This window comes from Rhipicephalus microplus, chromosome 4, assembly GCF_043290135.1.
Source record: "Rhipicephalus microplus isolate Deutch F79 chromosome 4, USDA_Rmic, whole genome shotgun sequence".
Lineage (NCBI taxonomy): Eukaryota > Metazoa > Arthropoda > Arachnida > Ixodida > Ixodidae > Rhipicephalus > Rhipicephalus microplus.
The window spans coordinates 108,169,070-108,184,152 of NC_134703.1; the positions used below are offsets into that span (position 1 = coordinate 108,169,070).

Genomic DNA, 15,083 nt, shown 5'->3' on the forward strand with positions numbered 1-15,083 from the left:
GCTGTGCTTTGATGCAACTGTTGGTTGGACGCTGTCACCGGCCGCTATAACTCAGTGGTAGAGCACTGGTCTCGTAAACAAGGGGTCATGAGCTCAAACATCACTGGCGGCATTAGTTATTTTTAATATGTTTATGGGTACTCTTGAACGTTCGGATAACGAGGAACCAGTTTTTTCTCGTATACCAACTGCTGTGCTTTGATGCAACTGTTGGTTGGACACTTTCATCGGCCGCTATAGCTGAGTAGTACAGCACTGGTCTCGTAAACCAGGGGTCGTGAGTTCAAACCTCACTGGTGGCATTTGTTATTTTTATTATTTTATGGGTACTCATGAACTTTCGGATAACGAGGAACCAGTTTTCCCTCGTATAGCGACAGCTGTGCTTTGATGCAAATGTTGGTTGGACGCTTTCACCGGCCGCTATAGCTCAGTGGTAGAGCACTGGTCTCGTGAACCAGGAGTCGTGAGTTTTAACCTCACTGGCGGCATTAGTTATTTTTATTATTTTTATGGGTACTCATGAACGTTCGGATAACGAGAAACCAGTTTTTCCTCGTATAGCAGCAGCTGTGCTTTGATGCAACTGTTGGCTGGACGCTTTCACAGGCCGCTATAGCTCAGTGGTAGAGCACTGGTCTTGTAAACCAGGGGTCGTGAGTTCAAACCTTACTTGCGGCATTTGTTATTTTCAATATTTTTATGAGTACTCATGATCGTTCGGATAACGAGGGACCGGTTTTCCCTCGTATAGCGTCAGTTGTGCTTTGATGCAACTGTTGGTTGGACACTTTCACCGGCCGCTATAGATGAGTGGTAGAGCACTGGTCTTGTAAACCAGGGGTCGTTAGTTCAAACCTCACTGGCGGCATTTGTTATTTTCATTATTTTTATGGGTACTCATGATCGTTCAGATATTGAGGAACAAGTTTTCTCTCGTATATCGACTGCTGTGCTTTGATGCAACTTTTGGTTGGACGCTTTCATCGGCTGCTATAGCTCAGTGGTACAGCACTGGTCTCGTAAACCAGCGGTTGTGAGTTGAAACCTCACTGGCGGCATTTGTCATTTTAATTATTTTTATGGATACTCATGAACGTTCGGTTAACGAGAAACCAGTTTTCCCTCGTATAGCGACAGCTGTGCTTTGATGTAACTGTTAGTTGGACGCTTTCATCGGCCGCTATAGCTCAGTGGTACAGCACTGCTCTTGTAATCCAGGGGTCGTGAGTTCAAACTTCACTGGCGGCATTAGTTATTTTTATTATTCTTATGGTTACTCAGGAACGTTCGGATAACGAGGAACCAGTTTTCCCTCGTATAGCGTCAGCTGTGCTTTGACGTAACTGTTTGTTGGACGCTGTCACCGGCCGCTATAGCTCAGTGGTAGAGCACTGGTGTCGTAAACCAGGGCTGGTGAGTTCAAGCCTCACTGGCGGCATTAGTTATTTTTATTATTTTTAAGGTTATTCATGAACGTTCGGATAACGAGAAACCAGTTTTCCCTTAAATAGCAACAGCTGTGCTTTGATGTAACTGTTGGTTGGACGCTTTCACCGGCCGCTATAGCTCAGTGGTAGAACACTGGGCTTGTAAACAAGGGGTCATGAGCTCAAACATCACTGGCGGCATTAGTTATTTTTAATATGTTTATGGGTACTCTTGAACGTTCGGATAACGAGAAACCAGTTTTTTCTCGTATAGAAACAGCTGTGCTTTGAGGTAACTGTTGGTTGGACGCGTTCACCGGCCGCTATAGCTCAGTGGTAGAGCACTGGTTTCGTAAACCAGGGGTCGTGAGTTTAAACCTCACTGACGGCATTATATATTTTTATTATTTTTATGAGTACTCATGAACGTTCGGATAACGAGGAACCAGTTTTACCTCGGATAGCAACAGCTGTGCTATGATGCAACTGTTGGTTGGACGCTTTCACTGGCTGCTATAGATCAGTGGTAGAGCACTGGTCTTGTAAACCAGGGGTCGTAAGTTCTAACCTCACTGGCGGCATTTGTTATTTTCATTATTTTTATGGATACTCGTGAACGTTCTGATAACGAGAAACCAGTTTTCCCTCGTATAGCGACAGCTGTGCTTTGATGTAACTGTTGGTTGGACGCTTTCACCGGCCGCTATAGCTCAGTGGTAGAGTAATGGTCTCGTAAACCAGGGGTCGTGAGTTCTAACCTCACTGACGCCATTAGTTCCTTTATTATTTTTATGGGTACTCATAAACTTTCGGATAACGAGGAACCAGTTTTCCCTCGTATGGCGACAGCTGTGCTTTGAAGCAAATGTTGGTTGGACACTTTCATCGGCCGCTATAGCTCAGTGGTAGAGCACTGGTCTTGTAAACCAGGGGTTGTGAGTTGAAACCTCACTGGCGGCATTAGTCATTTTTAATATTTTTATGGTTACTCATGAACGTTCGGATATCGAGGAACCAGTTTTCCATCGTATAGCGACAGCTGTGCTCTGATGCAACTGTTGGTTGGACGCTTTCACCGGCCGCTATAGCTCAGTGGTAGAGCACTGGTCTCGTAAACCAGGGGTCGTGAGTTCAAACCTCACTGGTGGCATTTGTTATTTTCATTATTTTTATGGATACTCATGAACGTTCGGATAACGAGAAACCAGTTTTCCCTCGTATAGCGACAGCTGTGCTCTGATGTAACGTTTGGTTGGACGCTTTCACCGGCCGCTATAGCTCAGTGGTAGAGCACTGGTCTCGTAAACCAGGGGTCGGGAGTTCTAACCTCACTGGCGGAATTACTTCCTTTATTATTTTTATGGGTACTCATAAAGTTTCGGATAACGAGGAACCAGTTTTCCCTCGTATAGCAACAGCTGTGCTGTGATGCAAATATTGGTTGGACACTTTCATCATCCGCTATAGCTCAGTGATAGAGCTCTGGTCTTATAAACCAGGGGTCGTGAGTTCAAACCTCACTGGCGGCATTATTTATTTTTAATATTTTTATGGTTACTCTTGAACGTTGGGATGACGAGGAACTAGTTTTTCCTCGTATAGCGTCAGCTGTGCTTTCATGTAACTGTTGGTTGGACGCTGTCACCGGCCGCTATAGCTCAGTGGTGGAGCACTGGTTTCGTAAACCAGGGGTCGTGAGTTCAAACCTCACTGGCGGCATTACTTATTTTTATTTTTTTTGTTGGTATTCATGAACGTTCGGATAATGAGAAACCAGTTTTCCCTCGTATAGCAACAGCTGTGATTTGATGTAACTGTTGGTTCGACGCTTTCACCGGCCGCTATAGCTCAGTGGTAGAGCACTGGTCTCGTAAACCAGGAGTCGTGAGTTTTAACCTCACTGGCGGCATTATATATTTTTATTATTTTTATGGGTACTCATGAACGTTCGGATAACGAGAAACCAGTTTTTCCTCGTATAGCAGCAGCTGTGCTTTGATGCAACTGTTAGCTGGACGCTTTCACAGGCCGCTATCGCTCAGTGGTAGAGCACTGGTCTTGTAGACCAGGGGTCGTGAGTTCAAACCTCTCTGGCGGCATTTGTTATTTTCAATAATTTTATGAGTACTCATGATCTTTCGCATAACGAGGGGCCGGTTTTCCCTCGTATAGCGTCAGCTGTGCTTTGATGTAACTGTTGGTTGGACGCTGTCACCGGCCGCTATAACTCAGTGGTAGAGCACTGGTCTCGTAAACCAGAGGTCGTGAGTTCAAACCTCACTGGCGGCATCAGTTATTTTTATTATTTTTATGGGTATTGCTGGACGTTCGGATAACGAGAAACCAGTTTTTCCTCGTATAGCAACAGCTGTGCTTTGATGCAACTGTGGGGTGGACGCTTTCAGCAGCCGCTATAGCTCAGTGGTAGAGCACTGGTCTTGTAAACCAGGGGTCGTGAGTTTAAACCTTACTGGTGGCATTACTTATTTTTATTATTTTTATGGGTACTCATGAACGTTCGAATAATGAGTAACAAGTTTTACCTCGTATAGTAACAGATGTGCTTTGATGCAACTGTTGGTTTGACACTTTCATCGGCCGCTATAGGTCAGTGGTAGAGCACTGGTCTTGTAAACCAGGGGTCGTGAGTTCAAACCTCACTGGCGGCATTAGTTATTTTTATTATTTTTATGGTTACTCATGAACGTTCGGATAACGAGGAACTAGCTTTCTCTCGTATAGCGTCAGCTGTGCTTTCATGTAACTGTTGGTTGGACGCTGTCACCGGCCGCTATAGGTCAGTGGTAGAGCACTGGTCTTGTAAACCAGGGGTCGTGAGTTCAAACCTCACTGGCGGCATTAGTTATTTTTATTATTTTTATGGTTACTCATGAACGTTCGGATAACGAGAAACCAGTTTTCCCTCAAATAGCAACAGCTGTGCTTTTATGTAACTGTTGGTTGGACGCTTTCACCGGCCGCTATAGCTCAGTGGTAGAACACTGGGCTTGTAAACAAGGGGTCATGAACTCAAACATCACTGGCGGCATTAGTTATTTTTAATATGTTTATGGGTACTCTTGAACGTTCGGATAACGAGGAACAAGTTTTCTCTCGTATATCGACTGCTGTGCTTTGATGCAACTTTTGGTAGGACGCTTTCATCGGCCGCTATAGCTCAGTGGTACAGCACTGGTCTCGTAAACCAGCGGTTGTGAGTTGAAATCTCACTGGCGGCATTAGTCATTTTCATTATTTTTTTGGATACTCATGAACGTTCGGATAACGAGAAACCAGTTTTCCCTCGTATAGCGACAGCTGTGCTTTGATGTAACTGTTGGTTGGACGCTTTCATCGGCTGCTATAGCTTAGTGGTACAGCACTGGTCTTGTAATCCAGGGGTCGTGAGTTCAAACCTCACTGGTGGCATTAGTTATTTTTATTATTCTCATGGGTACTCATGAACGTTCGGATAACGAGAAACCAGTTTTTCCTCGTATAGCAGCAGCTGTGCTTTGATGCAACTGTTGGCTGGACGCTTTCACAGGCCGCTATAGCTCAGTGGTAGAGCACTGGTCTTGTACGCCAGGGGTCGTGAGTTCAAACCTTACTGGCGGCATTTGTTATTTTCAATATTTTTATCAGTACTCATGATCGTTCGGATAACGAGGGACCGGTTTTCCCTCGTATAGTGTCAGTTGTGCTTTGATGCAACTGTTGGTTGGACACTTTCACCGGCCGCTATAGATGAGTGGTAGAGCACGGGTCTTGTAAACCAGGGGTAGTTAGTTCAAACCTCACTGGCGGCATTTGTTATTTTCATTATTTTTATGGGTACTCATGATCGTTCAGATATTGAGGAACAAGTTTTCTCTCGTATATCGACTGCTGTGCTTTGATGCAACTTTTGGTAGGACGCTTTCATCGGCCGCTATAGCTCAGTGGTACAGCACTGGTCTCGTAAACCAGCGGTTGTGAGTTGAAACCTCACTGGCGGCATTAGTCATTTTCATTATTTTTATGGATACTCATGAAAGTTCGGATAACGAGAAACCAGTTTTCCCTCGTATAGCGACAGCTGTGCTTTGATGTAACTGTTGGTTGGACGCTTTCATCGGCCGCTATAGCTCAGTGGTACAGCACTGGTCTTGTAATCCAGGGGTCGTGAGTTCAAACCTCACTGGCGGCATTAGTTATTTTTATTATTCTTATGGTTACTCAGGAACGTTCGGATAACGAGGAACCAGCTTTCCCTCGTATAGCGTCAGCTGTGCTTTGATGTAACTGTTTGTTGGACGCTGTCACCGGCCGCTTTAGCTCAGTGGTAGAGCACTGGTCTCGTAAACCAGGGTTGGTGAGTTCAAGCCTCACTGGCGGCATTAGTTATTTTTATTATTTTTATGAGTACTCATGAACGTTCGGATAACGAGGAACCAGTTTTTTCTTGTATAGAAACAGCTGTGCTACGATGCAACTGTTGGTTGGACGCTTTCACTGGCTGCTATAGATCAGTGGTAGAGCACTGGTCTTGTAAACCAGGGGTCGTGAGTTCAAACCTCACTGGCGGCATTTGTTATTTTCATTATTTTTATGGATACTCAGGAACGTTCTGACAACGAGAAACCAGTTTTTCCTCGTATAGCGACAGCTGTGCATTGATGTAACTGTTGGTTGGACGCTTTCACCGGCCGCTATAGCTCAGTGGTAGAGTAATGGTCTCGTGAACCAGGGGTCGTGAGTTCTAACCTCACTGACGCCATTAGTTCCTTTATTAATTTTATGGGTACTCATAAACTTTCGGATAACGAGGAACCAGGTTTCCCTCGTATGGCGACAGCTGTGCTTTGATGCAAATGTTGGTTGGACGCTTTCATCGGCCGCTATAGCTCAGTGGTAGTGCACTGGTCCTGTAAACCAGGGGTCGTGAGTTCAAACCTCACTGGCGGCATTAGTCATTTTTAATATTTTTATGGTTACTCATGAACGTTCGAATATCAAGGAACCAGTTTTCCATCGTATAGCGACAGCTGTGCTCTGATGTAACTGTTGGTTGGACGCTTTCACCGGCCGCTATAGCTCAGTGGTAGAGCACTGGTCTCGTAAACCAGGGGTCGTGAGTTCAAACCTCACTGGTGGCATTTGTTATTTTCATTATTTTTATGGATACTCATGAACATTCGGATAACGAGAAACCAGTTTTCCCTCGTATAGCGACAGCTGTGCTTTGATAAAACGTTTGGTTGGATGCTGTCTGCGGCCGCTATAACTCAGTGGTAGAGCACTGGTCTCATAAACCAGGGTTGGTGAGTTCAAGCCTCACTGGCGGCATTAGTTATTTTTATTATTTTTGTTGGTATTCATGAACGTTCGGATAACGAGAAACCAGTTTTCCCTCAAATAGCAACAGCTGTGCTTTGATGTAACTGTTGGTTGGACGCTTTCACCGGCCGCTATAGCTCAGTGGTAGAACACTGGGCTCGTAAACAAGGGGTCGTGAGTTCAAACATCACTGGCGGCATTAGTTATTTTTAATATGTTTATGGGTACTCTTGAACGTTCGGATAACGAGGAACCAGTTTTTTCTCGTATACCAACTGCTGTGCTTTGACGCAACTGTTGGTTGGACACTTTCATCGGCCGCTATAGCTGAGTAGTACAGCACTGGTCTCGTAAACCAGGGGTCGTGAGTTCAAACCTCACTGGCGGCATTTGTTATTTTCAATATTTTTATCAGTACTCATGATTGTTCGGATAACGAGGGACCGGTTTTCACTCGTATAGCGTCAGTTGTGCTTTGATGCAACTGTTGGTTTGACACTTTCACCGGCCGCTATAGATGAGTGGTAGAGCACTGGTCTTGTAAACCAGGGGTCGTTAGTTCAAACCTCACTGGCGGCATTTGTTATTTTCATTATTTTTATGGGTACTCATGATCATTCAGATATTGAGGAACAAGTTTTCTCTCGTATATCGACTGCTGTGCTTTGATGCAACTTTTGGTAGGACGCTTTCATCGGCCGCTATAGCTCAGTGGTACAGCACTGGTCTCGTAAACCAGCGGTTGTGAGTTGAAACCTCACTGGCGGCATTAGTCATTTTCATTATTTTTATGGATACTCATGAACGTTCGGATAACGAGAAACCAGTTTTCCCTCGTATAGCGACAGCTGTGCTTTGATGTAACTGTTGGTTGGACGCTTTCATCGGCCGCTATAGCTCAGTGGTACAGCACTGGTCTTGTAATCCAGGGGTCGTGAGTTCAAACCTCACTGGCGGCATTAGTTATTTTTATTATTCCTATGGTTACTCAGGAACGTTCGGATAACAAGGAACCAGCTTTCCCTCGTATAGCGTCAGCTGTGCTTTGATGTAACTGTTTGTTGGACGCCGTCACCGGCCGCTTTAGCTCAGTGGTAGAGCACTGGTCTCGTAAACCAGGGTTGCTGAGTTCAAGCCTCACTGGCGGCATTAGTTATTTTTATTATTTTTATGAGTACTCATGAACGTTCGGATAACGAGGAACCAGTTTTTTCTTGTATAGAAACAGCTGTGCTACGATGCAACTGTTGGTTGGACGCTTTCACTGGCTGCTATAGATCAGTGGGAGAGCACTGGTCTTGTAAACCAGGGGTCGTGAGTTCAAACCTCACTGGCGGCATTTGTTATTTTCATTATTTTTATGGATACTCATGAACGTTCTGATAACGAGAAACCAGTTTTCCCTCGTATAGCGACAGCTGTGCGTTGATGTAACTGTTGGTTGGACGCTTTCACCGGCCGCTATAGCTCAGTGGTAGAGTAATGGTCTCGTAAACCAGGGGTCGTGAGTTCTAACCTCACTGACGGCATTAGTTCCTTTATTATTTTTATGGGTACTCATAAACTTTCGGATAACGAGGAACCAGTTTTCTCTCGTATGGCGACAGCTGTGCTTTGATGCAAATGTTGGTTGGACACTTTCATCGGCCGCTATAGCTCAGTGGTAGAGCACTGGTCTTGTAAACCAGGGGTCGTGAGTTCAAACCTCACTGGCGGCATTATTTACTTTTATTATTTTTATGGTTACTCATGAACGTTCGGATAACGAGGAGCTAGTTTTTCCTCGTATAGCGTCAGCTGTGCTTTAATGTAACTGTTGGTTGGACGCTGTCTCCGGCCGCTATAACTCAGTGGTAGAGCACTGGTCTCGTAAACCAGGGTTGGTGAGTTCAAGCCTCACTGGCGGCATTAGTTATTTTTATTATTTTTGTTGGTATTCATGAACGTTCGGATAACGAGAAACCAGTTTTCCCTCAAATAGCAACAGCTGTTCTTTGATGTAACTGTTGGTTGGACGCTTTCACCGGCCGCTATAGCTCAGTGGTAGAACACTGGGCTCGTAAACAAGGGGTCGTGAGTTCAAACATCACTGGCGGCATTGGTTATTTTTAATATGTTTATGGGTACTCATGAACGTTCGGATAACGAGGAACCAGTTTTTTCTCGTATACCAACTGCTGTGCTTTGACGCAACTGTTGATTGGACACTTTCATCGGCCGCTATAGCTGAGTAGTACAGCACTGGTCTCGTAAACCAGGGGTCGTGAGTTCAAACCTCACTGGTGGCATTTGTTATTTTTATTATTTTATGGGTACTCATGAACTTTCGGATAACGAGGAACCAGTTTTCCCTAGTATAGCGACAGCTGTGCTTTGATGCAAATGTTGGTTGGACGCTTTCACCGGCGGCTATAGCTCAGTGGTAGAGCACTGGTCTCGTGAACCAGGAGTCGTGAGTTTTAACCTCACTGGCGGCATTAGTTATTTTTTTATTTTTATGGGTACTGCTAAACTTTCGGATAACGAGGAACCAGTTTTCCCTCGTATGGCGACAGCTGTGATTTGATGCAAATGTTGGTTGGACACTTTAATCGGCCGCTATAGCTCAGTGGTAGAGCACTGGTCTTGTAAACCAGGGGTCGTGAGTTCAAACCTCACTGGCGGCATTAGTCATTTTTAATATTTTTATGGTTACTCATGAACGTTCGGATATCGAGGAACCAGTTTTCCATCGTATAGCGACAGCTGTGCTCTGATGTAACTGTTGGTTGGACGCTTTCACCGGCCGCTATAGCTCAGTGGTAGAGCACTGGTCTCGTAAACCAGGGGTCGTGAGTGCAAAACTCACTGGTGGCATTTGTTATTTTCATTATTTTTATGGATACTCATGAACGTTCGGATAACGAGAAACCAGTTTTCCCTCGTATAGCGACAGCTGTGCTCTGAAGTAACTGTTGGTTGGACGCTTTCACCGGCCGCTATAGCTCAGTGGTAGAGCACTGGTCTCGTAAACCAGGGGTCGGGAGTTCTAACCTCACTGGCGGAATTAGTTCCTTTATTATTTTTATGGGTACTCATAAACTTTCGGATAACGAGGAACCAGTTTTCCCTCGTATAACAACAGCTGTGCTGTGATACAAATATTGGTTGGACACTTTCATCGTCCGCTCTAGCTCAGTGGTAGAGCTCTGGTCTTGTAAACCAGGGGTCGTGAGTTCAAACCTCACTGGCGGCATTATTTACTTTTATTATTTTTATGGTTACTCATGAACGTTCGGATAACAAGGAACTAGTTTTTCCTCGTATAGCGTCAGCTGTGCTTTGATGTAAGTGTTGGTTGGACGCTGTCTCCGGCCGCTATAACTCAGTGGTAGAGCACTGGTCTCGTAAACCAGGGTTGGTGAGTTCAAGCCTCACTGGCGGCATTAGTTATTTTTATTTTTTTGTTGGTATTCATGAACGTTCGGATAATGAGCAACCAGTTTTCCCTCAAATAGCAACAGCTGTGCTTTGATGTAACTGTTGGTTGGACGCTTTCACCGGCCGCTATAGCTCAGTGGTAGAACACTGGGCTCGTAAACAAGGGGTCGTGAGTTCAAACATCACTGGCGGCATTAGTTATGTTTAATAAGTTTATGGGTACTCATGAACGTTCGGATAACGAGGAACCAGTTTTTTCTCGTATACCAACTGCTGTGCTTTGACGCAACTGTTGGTTGGACACTTTGATCGGCCGCTATAGCTGAGTAGTACAGCACTGGTCTCGTAAACCAGGGGTCGTGAGTTCAAACCTCACTGGCGGCATTAGTTATTTTTATTATTCTTATGGTTACTCAGGAACGTTCGGATAACGAGGAACCAGCTTTCCCTCGTATAGCGTCAGCTGTGCTTTGATGTAACTGTTTGTTGGACGCTGTCACCGGCCGCTTTAGCTCAGTGGTAGAGCACTGGTCTCGTAAACCAGGGTTGGTGAGTTCAGGCCTCACTGGCGGCATTAGTTATTTTTATTATTTTTATGAGTACTCATGAACGTTCGGATAACGAGGAACCAGTTTTTTCTTGTATAGAAACAGCTGTGCTACGATGCCACTGTTGGTTGGACGCTTTCACTGGCTGCTATAGATCAGTGGTAGAGCACTGGTCTTGTAAACCAGGGGTCGTGAGTTCAAACCTCACTGGCGGCATTTGTTATTTTCATTATTTTTATGGATACTCATGAACGTTCTGATAACGAGAAACCAGTTTTCCCTCGTATAGCGACAGCTGTGCGTTGATGTAACTGTTGGTTGGACGCTTTCACCGGCCGCTATAGCTCAGTGGTAGAGTAATGGTCTCGTGAACCAGGGGTCGTGAGTTCTAACCTCACTGACGGCATTAGTTCCTTTATTATTTTTATGGGTACTCATAAACTTTCGGATAACGAGGAACCAGTTTTCCCTCGTATGGCGACAGCTGTGCTTTGATGCAAATGTTGGTTGGACACTTTCATCGGCCGCTATAGCTCAGCGGTAGTGCACTGGTCCTGTAAACCAGGGGTCGTGAGTTCAAACCTCACTGGCGGCATTAGTCATTTTTAATATTTTTATGGTTACTCATGAACGTTCGGATATCGAGGAACCAGTTTTCCATCGTATAGCGACAGCTGTGCTCTGATGTAACTGTTGGTTGGACGCTTTCACCGGCCGCTATAGCTCAGTGGTAGAGCACTGGTCTCGTAAACCAGGGGTCGTGAGTGCAAAACTCACTGGTGGCATTTGTTATTTTCATTATTTTTATGGATACTCATGAACGTTCGGATAACGAGAAACCAGTTTTCCCTCGTATAGCGACAGCTGTGCTTTGATGTAACGTTTGGTTGGACGCTTTCACCGGCCGCTATAGCTCAGTGGTAGAGCAATGGTCTCGTAAACCAGGGGTCGTGAGTTCTGACCTCACTGACGGCATTAGTTCCTTTATTATTTTTATGGGTACTCATAAACTTTCGGATAACGAGGAACCAGTTTTCTCTCGTATGGCGACAGCTGTGCTTTGATGCAAATGTTGGTTGGACACTTTCATCGGCCGCTATAGCTCAGTGGTAGAGCACTGGTCTTGTAAACCAGGGGTCGTGAGTTCAAACCTCACTGGCGGCATTATTTACTTTTATTATTTTTATGGTTACTCATGAACGTTCGGATAACGAGGAGCTAGTTTTTCCTCGTATAGCGTCAGCTGTGCTTTGATGTAACTGTTGGTTGGACGCTGTCTCCGGCCGCTATAACTCAGTGGTAGAGCACTGGTCTCGTAAACCAGGGTTGGTGAGTTCAAGCCTCACTGGCGGCATTAGTGATTTTTATTATTTTTGTTGGTATTCATGAACGTTCGGATAACGAGAAACCAGTTTTCCCTCAAATAGCAACAGCTGTGCTTTGATGTAACTGTTGGTTGGACGCTTTCACCGGCCGGTATAGCTCAGTGGTAGAACACAGGGCTCGTAAACAAGAGGTCGTGAGTTCAAACATCACTGGCGGCATTAGTTATTTTTAATATGTTTATGGGTACTCATGAACGTTCGGATAACGAGGAACCAGTTTTTTCTCGTATACCAACTGCTGTGCTTTGACGCAACTGTTGGTTGGACACTTTCATCGGCCCCTATAGCCGAGTAGTACAGCACTCGTCTCGTAAACCAGGGGTCGTGAGTTCAAACCGCACTGGTGGCATTTGTTATTTTTATTATTTTATGGGTACTCATGAACGTTCGGATAACGAGGAACCAGTTTTCCCTCGTATAGCGATAGCTGTGCTTTGATGCAAATGTTGGTTGGACGCTTTCACCGGCGGCTATAGCTCAGTGGTAGAGCACTGGTCTCGTGAACCAGGAGTCGTGAGTTTTAACCTCACTGGCGGCATTAGTTATTTTTTTATTTTTATGGGTACTCATAAACTTTCGGATAACGAGGAACCAGTTTTCCCTCGTATGGCGACAGCTGTGATTTGATGCAAATGTTGGTTGGACACTTTCATCGGCCGCTATAGCTCAGTGGTAGAGCACTGGTCTTGTAAACCAGGGGTCGTGAGTTCAAACCTCACTGGTGGCATTAGTCATTTTTAATATTTTTATGGTTACTCATGAACGTTCGGATATCGAGGAACCAGTTTTCCATCGTATAGCGACAGCTGTGCTCTGATGTAACTGTTGGTTGGACGCTTTCACCGGCCGCTATAGCTCAGTGGTAGAGCACTGGTCTCGTAAACCAGGGGTCGTGAGTTCAAACCTCACTGGTGGCATTTGTTATTTTCATTATTTTTATGGATACTCATGAACGTTCGGATAACGAGAAACCAGTTTTTCTCGTATGGCGACAGCTGTGCTTTGATGCAAATGTTGGTTGGACACTTTCATCGGCCGTTATAGCTCAGTGGTAGAGCACTGGTCTTGTAAACCAGGGGTCGCGAGTTCAAACCTCACTGGCGGCATTAGTCAACTTTATTATTTTTATGTTTACTCATGAACGTTCGGATAACGAGGAACCAGTTTTACCTCGTATAGCGACAGCTGTGCTCTGATGTAACTGTTGGTTGACGCTTTCACCGGCCGCTATAGCTCAGCGGTAGAGCACTGGTCTCGTAAACCAGGGGTCGGGAGTTCTAACCTCACTGGCGGAATTAGTTCCTTTATTATTTTTATGGGTACTCATGAACTTTCGGATAACGAGGAACCAGTTTTCCCTCGTATAGCAACAGCTGTGCTGTGATGCAAATATTGGTTGGACACTTTCATCGTCCGCTCTAGCTCAGTGGTAGAGCTCTGGTCTTGTAAACCAGGGGTCGTGAGTTCAAACCTCACTGGCGGCATTATTTACTTTTATTATTTTTATGGTTACTCATGAACGTTCGGATAACAAGGAACTAGTTTTTCCTCGTATAGCGTCAGCTGTGCTTTGATGTAAGTGTTGGTTGGACGCTGTCTCCGGCCGCTATAACTCAGTGGTAGAGCACTGGTCTCGTAAACCAGGGTTGGTGAGTTCAAGCCTCACTGGCGGCATTAGTTATTTTTATTATTTTTGTTGGTATTCATGAACGTTCGGATAATGAGCAACCAGTTTTCCCTCAAATAGCAACAGCTGTGCTTTGATGTAACTGTTGGTTGGACGCTTTCACCGGCCGCTATAGCTCAGTGGTAGAACACTGGGCTCGTAAACAAGGGGTCGTGAGTTCAAACATCACTGGCGGCATTAGTTATGTTTAATATGTTTATGGGTACTCATGAACGTTCGGATAACGAGGAACCAGTTTTTTCTCGTATACCAACTGCTGTGCTTTGACGCAACTGTTGGTTGGACACTTTCATCGGCCCCTATAGCCGAGTAGTACAGCACTCGTCTCGTAAACCAGGGGTCGTGAGTTCAAACCTCACTGGTGGCATTTGTTATTTTTATTATTTTATGGGTACTCATGAACGTTCGGATAACGAGAAACCAGTTTTTCCTCGTATAGCAGCAGCTGTGCTTTGATGCATTTGTTGGCTGGACGCTTTCACAGGCCGCTATAGCTCAGTGGTAGAGCACTGGTCTTGTAAACCAGGGGTCGTGAGTTCAAACCTCACTGGCGGCATTTTTATTTTCAATATTTTTATGAGTACTCATGATCATTCGGATAACGAGGGACCGGTTTTCCTTCGTATAGCGTCAGTTGTGCTTTGATGCAACTGTTGGTTGGACACTTTCACCGGCTGCTATAGATGAGTGGTAGAGCACTGGTCTTGTAAACCAGGGGTCGTGAGTTCAAACTTCACTGGCGGCATTTGTTATTTTCATTATTTTTATGGGTACTCATGATCGTTCAGATATTGAGGAACAAGTTTTCTCTCGTATACCGACTGCTGTGCTTTGATGCAACTTTTGGTTGGACGCTTTCATCGGCCGCTATAGCTCAGTGGTACAGCACTGGTCTCGTAAACCAGCGGTCGTGAGTTGGAACCTCACTGGCGGCATTTGTTATTTTCATTGTTTTTATTGATACTCATGAACGTTCGGATAACGAGAAACCAGTTTTCCCTCGTATAGCGAAAGCTGTGCTTTGATGTAACTGTTGGTTGGACGCTTTCATCGGCCGCTATAGCTCAGTGGAAAAGCACTGGTCTTGTAATCCAGGGGTCGTGAGTTCAAACCTCACTGACGGCATTATATATTTTTATTATTTTTATGTGTACTCGTTGTTGTTGTTGTTGTTGTTGTTTTGTGGGGTTTAACGTCCCAAAACCACTATATGATTATGAGAGACGCCGTAGTGGAGGGCTCCGGTAATTTAGACCACCTGGGGTTCTTTAACGTGCACCCAAATCTGAGCACA

The 15,083-nt window shown here is 45.0% G+C and overlaps 37 non-coding genes across 37 annotated transcripts; all 37 read left to right on the forward strand.

Moving 5' to 3' along the window:
* Positions 1-609: 609 nt before the first annotated feature.
* TRNAT-UGU (transfer RNA threonine (anticodon UGU)) lies at positions 610-681 on the forward strand. The gene has a single exon. It is a non-coding gene; the product is annotated as a tRNA-Thr (tRNA).
* A 498-nt stretch (positions 682-1,179) lies between these two features.
* On the forward strand, positions 1,180-1,251 carry TRNAT-UGU (transfer RNA threonine (anticodon UGU)). The gene has a single exon. It is a non-coding gene; the product is annotated as a tRNA-Thr (tRNA).
* A 498-nt stretch (positions 1,252-1,749) lies between these two features.
* On the forward strand, positions 1,750-1,821 carry TRNAT-CGU (transfer RNA threonine (anticodon CGU)). The gene has a single exon. It is a non-coding gene; the product is annotated as a tRNA-Thr (tRNA).
* Positions 1,822-2,318: 497 nt separating this feature from the next.
* Positions 2,319-2,390, forward strand: TRNAT-UGU (transfer RNA threonine (anticodon UGU)). Its single transcript has one exon. It is a non-coding gene; the product is annotated as a tRNA-Thr (tRNA).
* Positions 2,391-2,508: 118 nt separating this feature from the next.
* Positions 2,509-2,580, forward strand: TRNAT-CGU (transfer RNA threonine (anticodon CGU)). Its single transcript has one exon. It is a non-coding gene; the product is annotated as a tRNA-Thr (tRNA).
* A 307-nt stretch (positions 2,581-2,887) lies between these two features.
* Positions 2,888-2,959, forward strand: TRNAI-UAU (transfer RNA isoleucine (anticodon UAU)). Its single transcript has one exon. It is a non-coding gene; the product is annotated as a tRNA-Ile (tRNA).
* A 118-nt stretch (positions 2,960-3,077) lies between these two features.
* Positions 3,078-3,149, forward strand: TRNAT-CGU (transfer RNA threonine (anticodon CGU)). The gene has a single exon. It is a non-coding gene; the product is annotated as a tRNA-Thr (tRNA).
* A 308-nt stretch (positions 3,150-3,457) lies between these two features.
* Positions 3,458-3,529, forward strand: TRNAT-UGU (transfer RNA threonine (anticodon UGU)). Its single transcript has one exon. It is a non-coding gene; the product is annotated as a tRNA-Thr (tRNA).
* A 118-nt stretch (positions 3,530-3,647) lies between these two features.
* On the forward strand, positions 3,648-3,719 carry TRNAT-CGU (transfer RNA threonine (anticodon CGU)). Its single transcript has one exon. It is a non-coding gene; the product is annotated as a tRNA-Thr (tRNA).
* Positions 3,720-3,837: 118 nt separating this feature from the next.
* Positions 3,838-3,909, forward strand: TRNAT-UGU (transfer RNA threonine (anticodon UGU)). Its single transcript has one exon. It is a non-coding gene; the product is annotated as a tRNA-Thr (tRNA).
* Positions 3,910-4,027: 118 nt separating this feature from the next.
* On the forward strand, positions 4,028-4,099 carry TRNAT-UGU (transfer RNA threonine (anticodon UGU)). The gene has a single exon. It is a non-coding gene; the product is annotated as a tRNA-Thr (tRNA).
* Positions 4,100-4,217: 118 nt separating this feature from the next.
* On the forward strand, positions 4,218-4,289 carry TRNAT-UGU (transfer RNA threonine (anticodon UGU)). The gene has a single exon. It is a non-coding gene; the product is annotated as a tRNA-Thr (tRNA).
* Positions 4,290-4,787: 498 nt separating this feature from the next.
* Positions 4,788-4,859, forward strand: TRNAT-UGU (transfer RNA threonine (anticodon UGU)). Its single transcript has one exon. It is a non-coding gene; the product is annotated as a tRNA-Thr (tRNA).
* A 118-nt stretch (positions 4,860-4,977) lies between these two features.
* On the forward strand, positions 4,978-5,049 carry TRNAT-UGU (transfer RNA threonine (anticodon UGU)). The gene has a single exon. It is a non-coding gene; the product is annotated as a tRNA-Thr (tRNA).
* A 498-nt stretch (positions 5,050-5,547) lies between these two features.
* On the forward strand, positions 5,548-5,619 carry TRNAT-UGU (transfer RNA threonine (anticodon UGU)). Its single transcript has one exon. It is a non-coding gene; the product is annotated as a tRNA-Thr (tRNA).
* A 308-nt stretch (positions 5,620-5,927) lies between these two features.
* Positions 5,928-5,999, forward strand: TRNAT-UGU (transfer RNA threonine (anticodon UGU)). Its single transcript has one exon. It is a non-coding gene; the product is annotated as a tRNA-Thr (tRNA).
* A 307-nt stretch (positions 6,000-6,306) lies between these two features.
* TRNAT-UGU (transfer RNA threonine (anticodon UGU)) lies at positions 6,307-6,378 on the forward strand. The gene has a single exon. It is a non-coding gene; the product is annotated as a tRNA-Thr (tRNA).
* A 118-nt stretch (positions 6,379-6,496) lies between these two features.
* TRNAT-CGU (transfer RNA threonine (anticodon CGU)) lies at positions 6,497-6,568 on the forward strand. Its single transcript has one exon. It is a non-coding gene; the product is annotated as a tRNA-Thr (tRNA).
* A 498-nt stretch (positions 6,569-7,066) lies between these two features.
* TRNAT-CGU (transfer RNA threonine (anticodon CGU)) lies at positions 7,067-7,138 on the forward strand. Its single transcript has one exon. It is a non-coding gene; the product is annotated as a tRNA-Thr (tRNA).
* A 498-nt stretch (positions 7,139-7,636) lies between these two features.
* TRNAT-UGU (transfer RNA threonine (anticodon UGU)) lies at positions 7,637-7,708 on the forward strand. The gene has a single exon. It is a non-coding gene; the product is annotated as a tRNA-Thr (tRNA).
* A 308-nt stretch (positions 7,709-8,016) lies between these two features.
* Positions 8,017-8,088, forward strand: TRNAT-UGU (transfer RNA threonine (anticodon UGU)). Its single transcript has one exon. It is a non-coding gene; the product is annotated as a tRNA-Thr (tRNA).
* A 307-nt stretch (positions 8,089-8,395) lies between these two features.
* Positions 8,396-8,467, forward strand: TRNAT-UGU (transfer RNA threonine (anticodon UGU)). Its single transcript has one exon. It is a non-coding gene; the product is annotated as a tRNA-Thr (tRNA).
* An 876-nt stretch (positions 8,468-9,343) lies between these two features.
* On the forward strand, positions 9,344-9,415 carry TRNAT-UGU (transfer RNA threonine (anticodon UGU)). The gene has a single exon. It is a non-coding gene; the product is annotated as a tRNA-Thr (tRNA).
* Positions 9,416-9,533: 118 nt separating this feature from the next.
* TRNAT-CGU (transfer RNA threonine (anticodon CGU)) lies at positions 9,534-9,605 on the forward strand. The gene has a single exon. It is a non-coding gene; the product is annotated as a tRNA-Thr (tRNA).
* A 307-nt stretch (positions 9,606-9,912) lies between these two features.
* TRNAT-UGU (transfer RNA threonine (anticodon UGU)) lies at positions 9,913-9,984 on the forward strand. Its single transcript has one exon. It is a non-coding gene; the product is annotated as a tRNA-Thr (tRNA).
* A 497-nt stretch (positions 9,985-10,481) lies between these two features.
* On the forward strand, positions 10,482-10,553 carry TRNAT-CGU (transfer RNA threonine (anticodon CGU)). Its single transcript has one exon. It is a non-coding gene; the product is annotated as a tRNA-Thr (tRNA).
* Positions 10,554-10,861: 308 nt separating this feature from the next.
* TRNAT-UGU (transfer RNA threonine (anticodon UGU)) lies at positions 10,862-10,933 on the forward strand. The gene has a single exon. It is a non-coding gene; the product is annotated as a tRNA-Thr (tRNA).
* Positions 10,934-11,240: 307 nt separating this feature from the next.
* Positions 11,241-11,312, forward strand: TRNAT-UGU (transfer RNA threonine (anticodon UGU)). Its single transcript has one exon. It is a non-coding gene; the product is annotated as a tRNA-Thr (tRNA).
* Positions 11,313-11,430: 118 nt separating this feature from the next.
* Positions 11,431-11,502, forward strand: TRNAT-CGU (transfer RNA threonine (anticodon CGU)). The gene has a single exon. It is a non-coding gene; the product is annotated as a tRNA-Thr (tRNA).
* Positions 11,503-11,809: 307 nt separating this feature from the next.
* TRNAT-UGU (transfer RNA threonine (anticodon UGU)) lies at positions 11,810-11,881 on the forward strand. Its single transcript has one exon. It is a non-coding gene; the product is annotated as a tRNA-Thr (tRNA).
* Positions 11,882-12,757: 876 nt separating this feature from the next.
* Positions 12,758-12,829, forward strand: TRNAT-UGU (transfer RNA threonine (anticodon UGU)). Its single transcript has one exon. It is a non-coding gene; the product is annotated as a tRNA-Thr (tRNA).
* Positions 12,830-12,947: 118 nt separating this feature from the next.
* On the forward strand, positions 12,948-13,019 carry TRNAT-CGU (transfer RNA threonine (anticodon CGU)). Its single transcript has one exon. It is a non-coding gene; the product is annotated as a tRNA-Thr (tRNA).
* Positions 13,020-13,136: 117 nt separating this feature from the next.
* On the forward strand, positions 13,137-13,208 carry TRNAT-UGU (transfer RNA threonine (anticodon UGU)). The gene has a single exon. It is a non-coding gene; the product is annotated as a tRNA-Thr (tRNA).
* Positions 13,209-13,514: 306 nt separating this feature from the next.
* Positions 13,515-13,586, forward strand: TRNAT-UGU (transfer RNA threonine (anticodon UGU)). Its single transcript has one exon. It is a non-coding gene; the product is annotated as a tRNA-Thr (tRNA).
* Positions 13,587-14,273: 687 nt separating this feature from the next.
* Positions 14,274-14,345, forward strand: TRNAT-UGU (transfer RNA threonine (anticodon UGU)). The gene has a single exon. It is a non-coding gene; the product is annotated as a tRNA-Thr (tRNA).
* A 307-nt stretch (positions 14,346-14,652) lies between these two features.
* TRNAT-CGU (transfer RNA threonine (anticodon CGU)) lies at positions 14,653-14,724 on the forward strand. Its single transcript has one exon. It is a non-coding gene; the product is annotated as a tRNA-Thr (tRNA).
* Positions 14,725-14,842: 118 nt separating this feature from the next.
* TRNAT-UGU (transfer RNA threonine (anticodon UGU)) lies at positions 14,843-14,914 on the forward strand. Its single transcript has one exon. It is a non-coding gene; the product is annotated as a tRNA-Thr (tRNA).
* The last annotated feature ends 169 nt before the right edge of the window (positions 14,915-15,083 follow it).